The sequence below is a fragment of the Spermophilus citellus genome (genome assembly GCF_964194105.1).
Source record: "Spermophilus citellus genome assembly, chromosome: 11".
Classification (NCBI taxonomy): Eukaryota; Metazoa; Chordata; class Mammalia; order Rodentia; family Sciuridae; genus Spermophilus; species Spermophilus citellus.
The window spans coordinates 122,507,992-122,520,900 of record NC_138192.1 but is presented as its reverse complement, the minus strand read 5'-3'; the positions used below and the strand labels follow the sequence as shown (position 1 = coordinate 122,520,900).

Genomic DNA, 12,909 nt, shown 5'->3' with positions numbered 1-12,909 from the left:
CTCATTAGGATGGCTACTGACACAAATGCAGAGAATCTAGATTTGTTGAGGACAGGAAACTGGAGCCTGTGCTCTGCTGGTGAGATGCGAAGTGGGAAGCACTGTGAGAAACAGCATGGCAGCCTCGAAAAATCAGACAGAGCACTGCCATAGCATCAGCAGGACTTGACAGCAGGGGCTCTGAGAGGTACTTGTACATCCGTACCCATGGCAGCCAGCGTCATTCACAGTAGACAAGAGGAGGAGTCTAGGTGTCCACTGAAGGAGGAGTGGATGAGCACACTGAGGCACGTGTAATGTGTGCAATGGAGTACTACTGAGCCATAGAAAGGAGGAAATCCCGACCCCTATAAGAGTGGAGATGAACCTCAACACTGGGCTCTATGAATGGGGTGGCTGCACCACTGTAGCTGCACCAGTGCCACTAACCTCTACGTGTAAAGATGACTAGAAGGGCAAATTTTGTATTATGTCTATTTTGTCACAATAAAAACGTAAACATCTGAACAGTTTCAAAAATGGAGTCAAAATGAAAGCATAGTAAAAAGTGAGTGTCTTCTTGAATGAGTATTGCCTTGCTGTGAGTGAGTCCACCAGGGTGCAGTCTAATGCCAAAGTGGCCTATTCTAAGGTAGCTAATGAATGCTGAGTTAGTAGGAGTTTTCAGTGCATTGCAAATTATTTGTTGATTAGGTTTTTCTTTTCTTTCTAATGAGATAGTGCGTGTTTTCATTTAGGTAGCCATTATTTTGTGTGTTGTTTCAAGAAAGGAAATAATACTGCTTTAGGGGTCCAGGAGCAATCTTAGGCACAGTGTGTTTAGGAAACTACAAGAGAGTGGGGTGGGGTCAGGTGCCACTTATTTGCCCTCTGTCATGTATTAAGCCACTTAGTCTATAGACTTTCACTGGTGCAGCTGCTTTTTGCTTTGGTTTGAGGTCAGGGTCTCTAGATTCTTGTTCTGCCTCAACAGTTTACTGAGAAATGGGACTTTGGCCAGTGGCTTCTCTCTAGAACTGAGAGACAAAAATCACAGTCCTGTAGACTTCACACGTCAAGTGTGAAATAATGACAGTAACATAATAAATACATAAAATGACAGATCATAAGTACTATGAATACCAACAGTGTGGGGTTGGATAATAAGAGTGGTGCACTCTGGTGGTGATGCATTTATGTAGAGTGTGGGGTAGGCTTTACCCAGAAGAAGAATTTGAACAGATTTGATGGTGGCGAAAGAGTGACCCATGAAATATTTGGGGAAAGTACTTTGAACAGAAGACAGGTCCCTGAGGTAGGGCATGCCTGTGTGGCTGCAGTAGGGTCAGCCAGAGGAAGAATGGATTAGGACATTGGAGGCCCTGAGAGGCATGCTGAGTAGGGCTTTTAGGCCATTGTAAGGGTCTGGCTGTCCCTGGAGAGAGTATTTTGAACAGGAAAGGGTCCTTTCTATGACCAAAATATATCTAGCTCTTTCATTAATAGCAGATTATAAGAAGCAGTGGTTGGAAATAGTTGTTACCATTTTACTAAATGTGATCCACTTAAAATTCCACTAGTCTACCACAGTTTTTAAAAAAATAAATTGAGTATCTTGAAGGAAATTAAGTATTTCTAATGAAATTTAGCTGCCTGAATTGTTTTTCTAGCGCATAGTCTAGTGTGCCATAGAGTGTCAGAAATTAGGCATCATTTAGGTCTGCCATAAGAAAAGATGAGATATTGAAAATTAGGAATTAGACATCCTACAAATTTCTAATGAAAAGGTTATTAAAAAGAGCTCTTCTGCAGTGTTTCAGGTGACCTATTGACTGACGAAAGTGACCCTCTTCCCCCTCTGCAGATCAAATTTCTATTACTTAGGCTACGATTTAAAAATTTGTCCAGAGGGAGGGGACCGCACAGAGAGGACAGAGGGCAGACAGGGGGAGGGGTCGTACAGGGAGGAGGGGTGGGTGGGGTCAGGTGTGAGGGGGCGGGGTCTCAACAGGGAGGACCTGGAGAGGGATTGCAAAGGGAGGAGGTGGGTTGGGGTCAGGGGGTGAGGGTGGGGGTCTGAACAGGGAGGACAATGGTGGGGTCTTCATTGAGAGGACAGGGGCGGGGTCTGCGCAGGGAGGACCTGGAGGACTCAGCGGGGCGGCCTGCGCAGGGAGAGGACCCAGAAAAGCTGCTCTGCCCAGCTGCCTTGGGCCCTCAGGGTCGTGTTGGCTGGCAGCTGCCAACAATCCTAATAGCAAGACTGGGCTGTCTGAACCCTGGGAGCCCCATCTTAGCCATGCCGGTTTCCTGTGCTCTGGGGTCTTACTTATGAACCACTGTGGGGAAGAATTTATGTAAACTATCCATTCACTCGGATTAAGGGGGTGCTCGCTCGCAGGTTCTGGGCAAAGCCGCAGTTCCTGGGTGGAGCGGTAAGTGCAGTGTGCTGGGTGAGGCCGCTGCCTCTGACTGCTGGCCTGCGAGGAAGCCCAGTTCTTCCATTCCTGGAAGAAGTAGATACTGTATTCCTGGAGTAGATACTGTATTCTTTGTTCATGCAGCAATCTTAGCTTACATTTTTTAAAAAATTATGTCAGCAAACCTAAATTACTATGGAAAATGTGGGAAAAACACACACATAAAAAGGGAGGTTAAAAAAAAAAAAACAACCTAGCCAGACCCCTGTAATCCCAGCTGCTGGGGAGACTGAGGCAGGAGGATGGCGAGTTCAAAGCCAGCAAAAGCAAGGCACTATGCAACTCAGTGAGACCCTGTCTCTAAATAAAATACAAAATAGGGCTGCGGGTGTGGCTCAGTGGTCCTTGAGTTCAATTCCTGGTACCCCGCCGCAACACCCCCCCCCCAAAAAAAAAAAAAAAAACAGCAAAAAATATGAGAGAACCATGGCAATGTTCTATGCTATTGTTTTTTTTTTTTCTTGAAATGTAAAAATAAACATGAATGATATTTCAAGTTTTTGGAGCCCCCAAAAGAAAGTAAAGTCTTAATCACATCTCCCTACATACACGTGTGTATATTCATATTCATATATATACATGATAAATACATATTGTAAATACTGAAGGCATAAAGGCAACTCTGGCAGTAAGGAAAGGAGAGAATCTGGTTTTTTTATATATAGGTAAAATGATATAAAATATATAAAAATTTTAAATAAAAATGATATAAAGATAATCCTTTGTTTATATCAAAACCTGAACTGTGACCATCACTCTCTGGTGGCATGAATTTGCATTTGCTGGCGGGCACTGGGAGGTGTTCTTTGGGCTTAGCACTGTCAATAATGAAGGCATGTGGTTACTTACTCAGTTGGAACCGGTCTAGTTTCTTTTTAACTTGGCAGCCATGCCTGCTAGAGAGCTATGCGGTTTCTCTAGTGCTTGAATCAAGTCTAGCTTTCTTTTCTTTTTTCTAGAGGCCAGAGGTTTGACATTCTTTTTGGCTCTCTGTGTGATTTGGTATAATCTCTACTTAACAGAGAGTGAACTCTCTTGCACCATTTTGATTCTGTCCTTGTCCAATCAGCATTAGAAGTGGAAGTTTCTGGTATACTCAGACTGGTGAAGGCACCAAACATATTGAGATTTAATCTCAGAATCATTATTTGCAAAAGTTCTGAAAAAAATAGCCAAATTACGTATAATACAATGGTTAAAAAGTATAATAGGAAAAAGAAAACCCAACTCATTGAGATTTCAAAGCAAAACAATTGAGAGTCCACCTTCGAGAACGGCATTGATTTTCAAATTGCACTTTTTACAAAGCACAAGAAGTTAGATATGGTTTCGCACCACAAGGAGGCTTTAGGAAGCACAAAGGTGACAGCTGTACCTTCTTTCTCTCCTCCTTGCCATCTTCTCACTCTATTTCTGTTAGAGAAAAGATTTTTCTACCAATGTAAAGCCTATTTAGTTATCTAATCATCTCACAGGAAGTAGTGGCTCCTTGGTAGGGTAATTTTTTCCAAGTTCAGGTTCCTCGTTCTTTCCTCGTTCTCATTTGTACAAGAAGAGATAAGGGCCCATGTTTGATCTAGTTAAACTACTCAGATGATGACTTCAGATATGTTTTTCTGCTAGCAAAAAGTTGCCTATTCAACCAACTTTGCTCAGAACTTTCCCCAACCATCTGATTGTCTCTTCTGTGATATATGTAATAGTCATGACTTGGAGTGATTCAGTGCTAAAGTCATTATTGTTTTGAGTTGAATTTAGTTCTTTTATCTTAATCTCTGTAAGCATAGGACATTTTGGTGTCTCCTAGTTGTTTTTATGATTGGCGCAGAAACCTTTTGTATTGGATGGGGCAAAGGAGCTTTAAGATCTGTCATTATTGTAAAGATGATTCAATATCATATTTTATTTAAAAGTGGTCGAGACCAGCCTAATTGGAGCCACTTTACTTATTTATTAATTTTAAAAAATTTCCCCCAAAAGGCCACATTGCACAGCTATTGAGAGTGTGAGCTTTGGAGTTAAATGCCTAACTCTGGAAACTTCTAGCTGATCAACTTGAAGTAAAGTGCTTACATTTTTTGAGCTCCAGTTTCCTTATTAATCAAAGGTGGTAATAATAATATTGACCACTTTCAGCTTGGGAGAAGATTAAATAAAGTATTACATGTGAAATGCTTGGCATGGTGGCTGGCATCCATATGCTCAGAACCTTTCAACTGTCAACTATTATAGTATCTCTCTGATATTAGCAAAGGATTGATCTAGTTATAATTGCTTGCATAAATGGGAAAAATAAAGAGAAGTCAGAGTTTTAGCTTTTTTTTTGGGGGGGGGACAAGCAAAAGTGTTCTAAGGTACTGAATATTCTCGTTCCTGCTAGTTCCTCACCTCTAACTATAATGTTAGCTCTAGATTTTGTACAGATTCTTTATCACATCGAGGACATTTCCTCCTATTCCCAATGTGCTAAGAGGGTTAATGTGCATGGGTGTTGGATTTTGCCAAATGCTCTTTCCACATCTATTGATATGACCATGCAATTTTTATTCTTTAGCCCTTTGATATAATAGGATGCATTAATTGATTTTAAAATTTGAACTAGCCTTGCATACCTGGAATAAATCCCACTGGTCATGGTGTATAATTCTCTTGTATATTATTACATATGATTTGCTAATATTTTGTTGAGTATTTTTACATCTACATTCATAAGGAAATTTTTGTAGTTTTAAGCCGAGATGGCTTGCTTCATGCCAGCTCTGTTGTCCTAATAAATGTCCTTTTATTTCGTGAGTCTAGGAATGAGTGATTATTTCATTTTGAAATACCTCACTGTGGTAGATACTGAATAAATATTTGCTAAGTTGAATGGAATCTACTGACTTTATCTAAGGAATGTAGATGATTTGGTTTTGTGAAGTTGAATTGTAATGATGGAGAAAACAATGATGATGGTTTTTAGGAATGAAAAAAAGAAGACATAAAATTGTCTTGTCCTTTCGGTATATCCACTCTAACAGTATATTTGTCCTTTTTTCTTCTTTTCTGGTAAATTTTATCGTACAATAGAGGCTGATGGATAACAGACAATTTTATGAGGAATTTTCTTCATAGAGGTAATTAAGTTTTACATCTAGGTGGCCTCTGGCTAGTTCTCAGTAGTTACCGTTTAATGTGTGGATTACTCTGAGCTGGCACATAATCAGCATACTTCAATGTGTTGTTTTGCATCATTCCATTTGTTCCCCCCTGCAACCAACTTCCTCAACTTGCCTCCTTCACAGAGCACTTCACCTGTTACAAGCAGAGAGTTCTGCCACCAGATGGTGTGCAAGGACTGGGAAAAGAACTGAAATACACCCATCAATGTGGTCTCTTTCCTATATTTTGTTTTGTGACAAAGGTCTGAGGTTGTGCAGATTTTAATTATTCACATATATTTTCTTTTGCAACAGAAACCTAGGCTAGAAATCTTGAGGGGGGCAAAACTTGTAAAATTTGGTGAATAAACATTAACAGAAGAAACTTGTCCCAGAACAGATTTTATAATAGTATTAGGAGGAGATGGGGAAGTAAGATTCTGGGGTCAGAGGATTGCCTCCTCATATGGGTCGTTTTCAAAACCACAAAAGAGAGAAATCTTTTGCTCCTAGTAGAGCTGTTGAATGCTGGTGCAGTGAGTCTCCCTGGTCATCTGGTTCAGCAGCTGCAGTGAGGCCTGCAGCCCAAAGCAGCCTGTGGACAAGCTCACTCACAGTGCTTCGTTGAGCTTGAATGATGCATTCTTGGTTATTATAATAATTAACTGCTGACATTAGAACAGTCCCAACACTTCACATGATCATCCAGATTTCAGGTTTCCTAGACACCAGGCAACAGTATCTTGTTGTTTTTTTCTTAGCAACACCTATGGCTGAGTTGTGGCTGCCACTTTCTCTGGAACGTGTGCTTTGCAGTGGCTGTTGTCTCTTCCACCCTCTATTTTATTACTTGAATCTTTACTCACATTTAATATGTTACCTGCCTCTGCCCAACCCAGGAAAGGTATTTGAACATGTGACCTCTTCTCCTTTCATAGCTGATGACATGAGGCCAGGAGAGGGGTGCTGACCATTTATTCAGTGCCTCACCTGTCTTCTAACTCCCCCTCCCCTGGGCTGCTTCCTGTGCATGGGAACTGAAGGGACAGAGCAGTAATTCACCATGAAGGAGTGATGCAGTTCAAGTCGACAATCAGCAGGGAAGGTAAACACTAAAAATAAAATTTAAAAAATAGCTGCTGTTAATTATAGAAAAGACAGTAAAAAAAATGTACAAACATAAGTTAAAAAATGGGGAACCTAAAAGTAAGCACCTTGCACAGGATGATTAAATACATGATCAGAAGGCCATTGTTCAACAGGCATAAGGAAGAAAAGAACCGTGAGTGCTTCATCTGCAAGCTTGGGCTGTTTCTGGGAGAGGTGATTAATGAGATGAGGTGACTGAATAAGGTAGCAGTCAGCCAGAAGTTGGGTGGTTTGCTGTCAGGGAATCTCAGAAGGCCTTCATGGAGACCTGTGAGATGCAGTCACAGACTCTTCCCATCAGGATATGGGAACTGTTAGTGAAAACAGTGAGGGGATGATAACAGTATGATTCCAGAGGGGGAAGGGAGAGTGGTTTTTGTTGACCTCAATGATAGTGAGTGGGAGGGCCAACTCCTGGATGATACACTAGTGACTAGTGATTTACTAGAGTGCTTCACGCCAGATTCTGCACAAGAGCTTAGTGTGTATAATGTCATTTCATCCTCTGATTGCCAAAATCTTCCCATCTAACATCCCAACTACTCTACTGCTCACCTACCCCTGGCCGAGGATGTGGCTTTGTCTATTAATAAATGCTCAGCATGTCCTGAGCCATACCTAGATGACCTAGGGATAACTACAGTGTAGCACACCTTGGACCAAACCAGAAACACATGTTGGTTGGACTGACATGTAATAAATCTGAAAGAACTAAAATATTAATTTGTAGCATAAGGCAAGTGGGTTTCAGAGGGTCACTCTCTTAGTCAGATTTTTATCACTATGACCAAAATAACTGTTGACAAGAACACCTTGAGAAGGAAAAATTTATTTTGGGCTCATGATTTTAGTAGTCTCATCTCATCATTGGCACACTCTATTGTTCTGGACCTGAAATAAGGCATGACATCTTGGCACAAGGGCATGGCTGGGGAAAGCTGCTCAGCTCATGGTAGCTGGGAGGCAGAAAAGAAGAAAGAGAGGGAGCAGCCAGGGACAAGGTATAGTCCTCAAGGATACCCTCCCCTGGTGACCCACTTCCTCTAGTCATGTCCTATCTACCTACAGTTACCACCCACACTGTCCTTTCAAATTATGAATTCATCAAATGGATTAATCCACTAATCCACCAAAATGGATTATTCCACTGATTAGGTTATAGTTCTTATAATTTAATCATCCCGCTTCTGAACATTGCTGATTGTCTCGATCTTTTGGGGAATATCTTAGATTCAAACCATAACAGATAGTAACCCCAGTGGTGAGTTTATGATGCCCAATAAAATCCTAAGCTTTATAAGGAAAGCTATTTTAAGAAAAGTGTAGTGTTCTATAACCCTTATCAAAAACTCAAGGTGATTTTTTTTTACCCTGAATATTTATCCAAGACTAGTTGACATTTCTCAAAATTCAATAGTTCCTCCAATATTTGAGTCCCTGTTATGAGCAAGGAATGAAGTTATTCAGGAAGAAACACAAAATGATAAGGGAATTAAGAAACCCAGGATAGGAAAAGAAGCTTAAGAGGTGAGACTTCTTTAATCCAAAGGCAAAGGATGAGGGGCACACAAAGTGACTTATTAAAACATGAAGGAGAGTCACAGAATCAGCAAAAACTTCTAACAGTCCTCTCTTTAAAAATTGTGTTAGGTGGGAAAGTGAAATGGGGCGCTTTGGCCAAAGGGTCCAAAGTTTCAGTGAGGATAAATGGTTTCTGCCAATAACATAGACAGCATGGCCCTGTAGTTAGGAATAAGGTAGCATGTGCTTTTATTCTTAAGACAGTAGATATGAAGTGTTCTCAGCACACACACACACACACACACACACACACACACACACACACAGGATAACTAGGGGGTGATGTTAGTTAGCTGGTGGAAATCATTTCACAAAGTATACATATATCAAAACATCACATTTTATGCCACATGTATACAATTTTTATTCATCACTTATACCTCAACCATGCAGAGAAAAAAAAACTGTATTAGGAATACAAGAATTCAGGCCAAATGTTATTTGCCTTGAAGTAAAATCAAGACATATACTAAAATGTACTACTCCACCTGGAATCTCCTTATTCCACGAGCTGGTACAGGTTGAAAAATAAAACTACATCGGAAAAAATCAAATGTTAGTGTAGACCGAATAGTTTAGAACAATTAATGTATTTAAGTGTTTGCCTTCTAAACTTGTGCATTTTCTCTGGGGAAGGAGAGGGGATGACAACATCCAGAATAAGGTTTATCAATAGATATTCCATCCCCCTAATTTATTCTTTTTAAAATTACCTTTTATTTTGTAATCCAGCACATGTACATGCACATAGTTTCCAAAGTCAGTCAAATAATTTGTGATAAAAATAGCACCCCCTGTTGGTTTCTAGGCTTTTCTCTCAGAGGCAAATAATTTAAATTAATTACAACCTTTTCTTTTGCTGTTTATCTCTATATTTCTAAGTAATGTGCTGTGCTGGTTGTTTACACTATCTCCTGACTTCTTCCCGTTAGGGTAACTGAGCATTCCTTCTCTTCCATTCACCCCTCCCTCACCCAACACACACACACACACACACACACACACACACACACACACACACCACCCCACACTTTCTCTCTTCAACATAGTCTTAAGAACCATGATCATGATTTCTTTCTTGTATCATTTTTTCCTAGATTGATAATCTCGTTTTTTCCACTTGCCTAGTTTTCTGTTTATCTGTCACTATTTTTTCTCCAATGCACTGGCAGATCTTTCAGAAGCCTATCAATACTTTTCAACTATACAGAACATCCTCTTCCTTTTTTGCCTTCACTCTGGATGCTTCCTCCCCCACCCTCCCCTTCCCTCTACAGGGGTTGCTTTCTTGGCCAAGCACCACATCACATCATTCTCACCTTCCCTTGCACCACACTTTCACTTTGGATTTCAATTTGGATTTCACTTTGGATTTTGCCCAAGAGAATAGACACTCTTGCATTTACTCCTTCCTTTTCTGGGGGACATCCTCCAATTGTTTCTTAAGAAATATTGGAGGCAGCACCATATGACCTAGCTACACCACTCCCCCAAATTAAAGTCATCATGTTACAGAGATATGTACATACCCATGTTTATATCAGCACTATTCACAATAGCCAAACTATGGAACAAGGCTAGGTGTCCATCAAGGGATAAATAGATAAAGAAAATGTGGTATGTATATACAATTAAATTTCATGCAGCCATAAAGAAAAATGAAATTAAGCAATTGTAGGAAAATAGATGGAACTTGGGAACATTATGTTAAGTGAAATAAGTCAAGCTCAGAATGTCAAGTGTCTTTGTTTTCTCTTATTCGTGGAAGCTAGAGAGGAAAAAGGAAAAGAAAAGAGAGGTTGTGCAGAGATGGTAGGGATCTCATGAAAACTGAAAGGAGACCAGTAGAGGAGAGGAGAGGGACCTTGCCTAGGGGAGGGAAAGGGGAAATATTAGGTAATGATATTGCCCAACTTATAATGTTATGCTGTTTGCATATCAACAAATCCCACCATTATGTACAGGAATCAGTTTCTTGAATGAAGAAATTTTATCTTAGAAAAAAAGCTGGAGGTGGAGGCTCAGAAACACTTTCTTTTCTTAAATGAAGATGCAGGGCGTTGCTGGCTCTGGATTTGGTGTAAGATCCAGGAGGGTTGCGGGTGTCTATAATGACTTAAGGACCTAGATGGTTTGTGCCAGTCCTCAGAGTGTTGATACAACTCTGAAGTGCATAGTCATGCACATAGTGAGATTTTTGTTAAGAATGGACAGCAATATATGGCAGTGGCCCCACAGGATTTTAATGGAGCTGAGAAATTCCTGTTGCCTAGTGTGATATCTTGACACGCAAGATCATAGGGCAACACGCTTTTCACATGTCTGTGCTGAAGCTGTGCCTAGGTTTTCCAATGCATGACCTTCCTTAAATTTCTGTGTCCTTTAACAAAGCCATTGGGAATGTATTGCTGTGTGTGTGTGTGTGTGTGTGTGTGTGTGTGTGTGTGTAGGTGTTGGTAGATGCACTTGTGTTCTCACTTGGCTCTTATCCCTGAAAATTCTGCAAATAGCAAATACCAGTTTTCTACAGGAAGATTTCTGGGTCAGCCTCCTGTTTCCAGGACTTTTCCTCAGCCCCCGTTTTCTAAGGATTTGTGCCTCCAAGTGTTGCTCTCAGGCATTCGCTGACAAGAACTAGCTGCTTCTCTCTGGAGATCACCTTGTTCAGTCATAGCTGCCCCTGCTTTACTAAGTCATCCATCACACTCTGTCTCCTTTCCATCATCCAAAGGCTGCCCTCACCTCCCCTGCCATTCTTAGTCTCAGGGGCTTGATACATTTATTTTCAATTCCACTATTGCCCCTATTAGTGGTATTTGGGGTAGGAGACGAGATAAAAGCCTGTGCTTAATTCCATATGTTTACCTTGAAATTTCTTTTGATTTCGTATCACAATTATAAGCTTCCCAGGGGGAAAACCAATTCTCTTATATGTGTCTGTTTTGTAGTGCACCTCCTAGGCACACCACAAATAGTGGTCAAATGAATAAATTATTTATGCCAACAGATCTCTCTGAAATCCAATTATTTTAGCTGCTCATGTGATTATTTCTCCTGAGATTATCTTGGGTAAATCTTGAAACGAGGTGAGGGTGCTGATTGCCCCATGAAGGGCTTTCAAACTGACACCTGTAACCGAAGGAGGTATTTTTCTCCATTTCACTTGATTATTTAGTGTGTCAGCATGACAAAAAAGAAGTTTCAATCCATTTCTGCTTCAAAGGTGGTATCTTTCTATTTTTCATAAGGACTTTAGCTATTTAATCTTTACTGCCCTTCTTGAAGGTTGGCTTTCTAACTGTTTAAAATGTAATGGTTTGGCACATACAGAGTCCTATCCAAATAATTGTTTCCCGTAGTTGGAAAAAAAAGTGTGTGCGTGTGTGTGTGTGTGTGTGTATACACTTTTTAAATATAAATGTGTGTATTTATATACATGTATACACACATATATACACTTTTTTTCTTCTTCCTGGTACCCAATATTCTTCTGAGTTGAAATATTAACACTCAATAAAAAGTTGCTTTTCTATATTAAACATTTCTTTTACTTTTCACTTTGTTGTCAGTGACCTTGTTGCTGTGTTCATATGCTTGTCATCTTTCTCCTTGTCCTTTCCCCTCACTCCTCCTCTTTCTTCTCTTCCTTCTTTTAGCCACCAATGATAGGAGGAAATGGGTTTTGAACCTCTACTTAGTACAAGCATATGCCCTTGGAACAAAAGTTTCTGGTCAGGATCCTTAACCCTTAACAGGTGTGACTGCTCTGAGGCATTTCTTCTGTCAGGCTCTGTTTCACTCAAAACAGGCGACTGGGATCTGCTGTTTATTTTACAACACAGGAGGTCACAGCCTGATGTTGCAAAACAGTGCTCCAGGTAGCGTGAAGAGACCGACCCTAAACCACACGTTCATGCTTCCTCCCTCCCTCCCTCCCTCCCTCCCTTCATTTTGTTGCCAGAATTATATAACATTGCTTTGAAATCAGAAATAAAGATTAGAGGGTCCTAACAAGGCAGCGATGCTCATTTTGATGTCCTCCTTAACTGCCATCTCTATCCTTACGCACGCCTGGCATCTTAGTCCTGTGGCGGGAAGACATTTGTTCTAGTTAGTTTGCCCTTTTTAGTTTTTATTTTTAGAGGTGTTTTCATAGCAAAATTAAGTAGAAGGCAGACAGATGTTCCATACACCCCTCCCCCACACCTGTAGCCTCCCCCACAGTCTCCACCCTGAACCTGGGGGCACCTCTGTGATGTCTGATGAACCTATACTGACTCATCATTATCACTCAAAGTCCACTCAGTAGTAAGTCCACCCAAAGCCCTTTAAGGTCCTGTTTTCGTCTTGGACATTCTAGCAACTGGAAACCTTGGTAAAGCCACACCCCCACCGTCACAGCTCACATGGGTACCTTCCCTGCGCCAACAGCCTGCTCAGCCCCTCCATGCTCCTCTCCCCGTCTGATCCCTGGCAGCCACACAGACCCGATTGCTCGTTCCACCCTGCAGGTTCCCCTGAATTGAATGCCATCTCTTTGAGGTATAATTTTATTTGTTGAAAGAACTTTGACATTTACT

At 40.8% G+C, this 12,909-nt stretch overlaps 1 protein-coding gene across 1 annotated transcript in view; it reads left to right on the top strand.

The window, feature by feature from the left end:
• The window catches only part of AP1S3 (adaptor related protein complex 1 subunit sigma 3), a 54,013-nt gene that overhangs the window by 21,873 nt on the left and 19,231 nt on the right, over window positions 1–12,909 (top strand). The gene's annotated exons all lie outside the window — the stretch shown is intronic.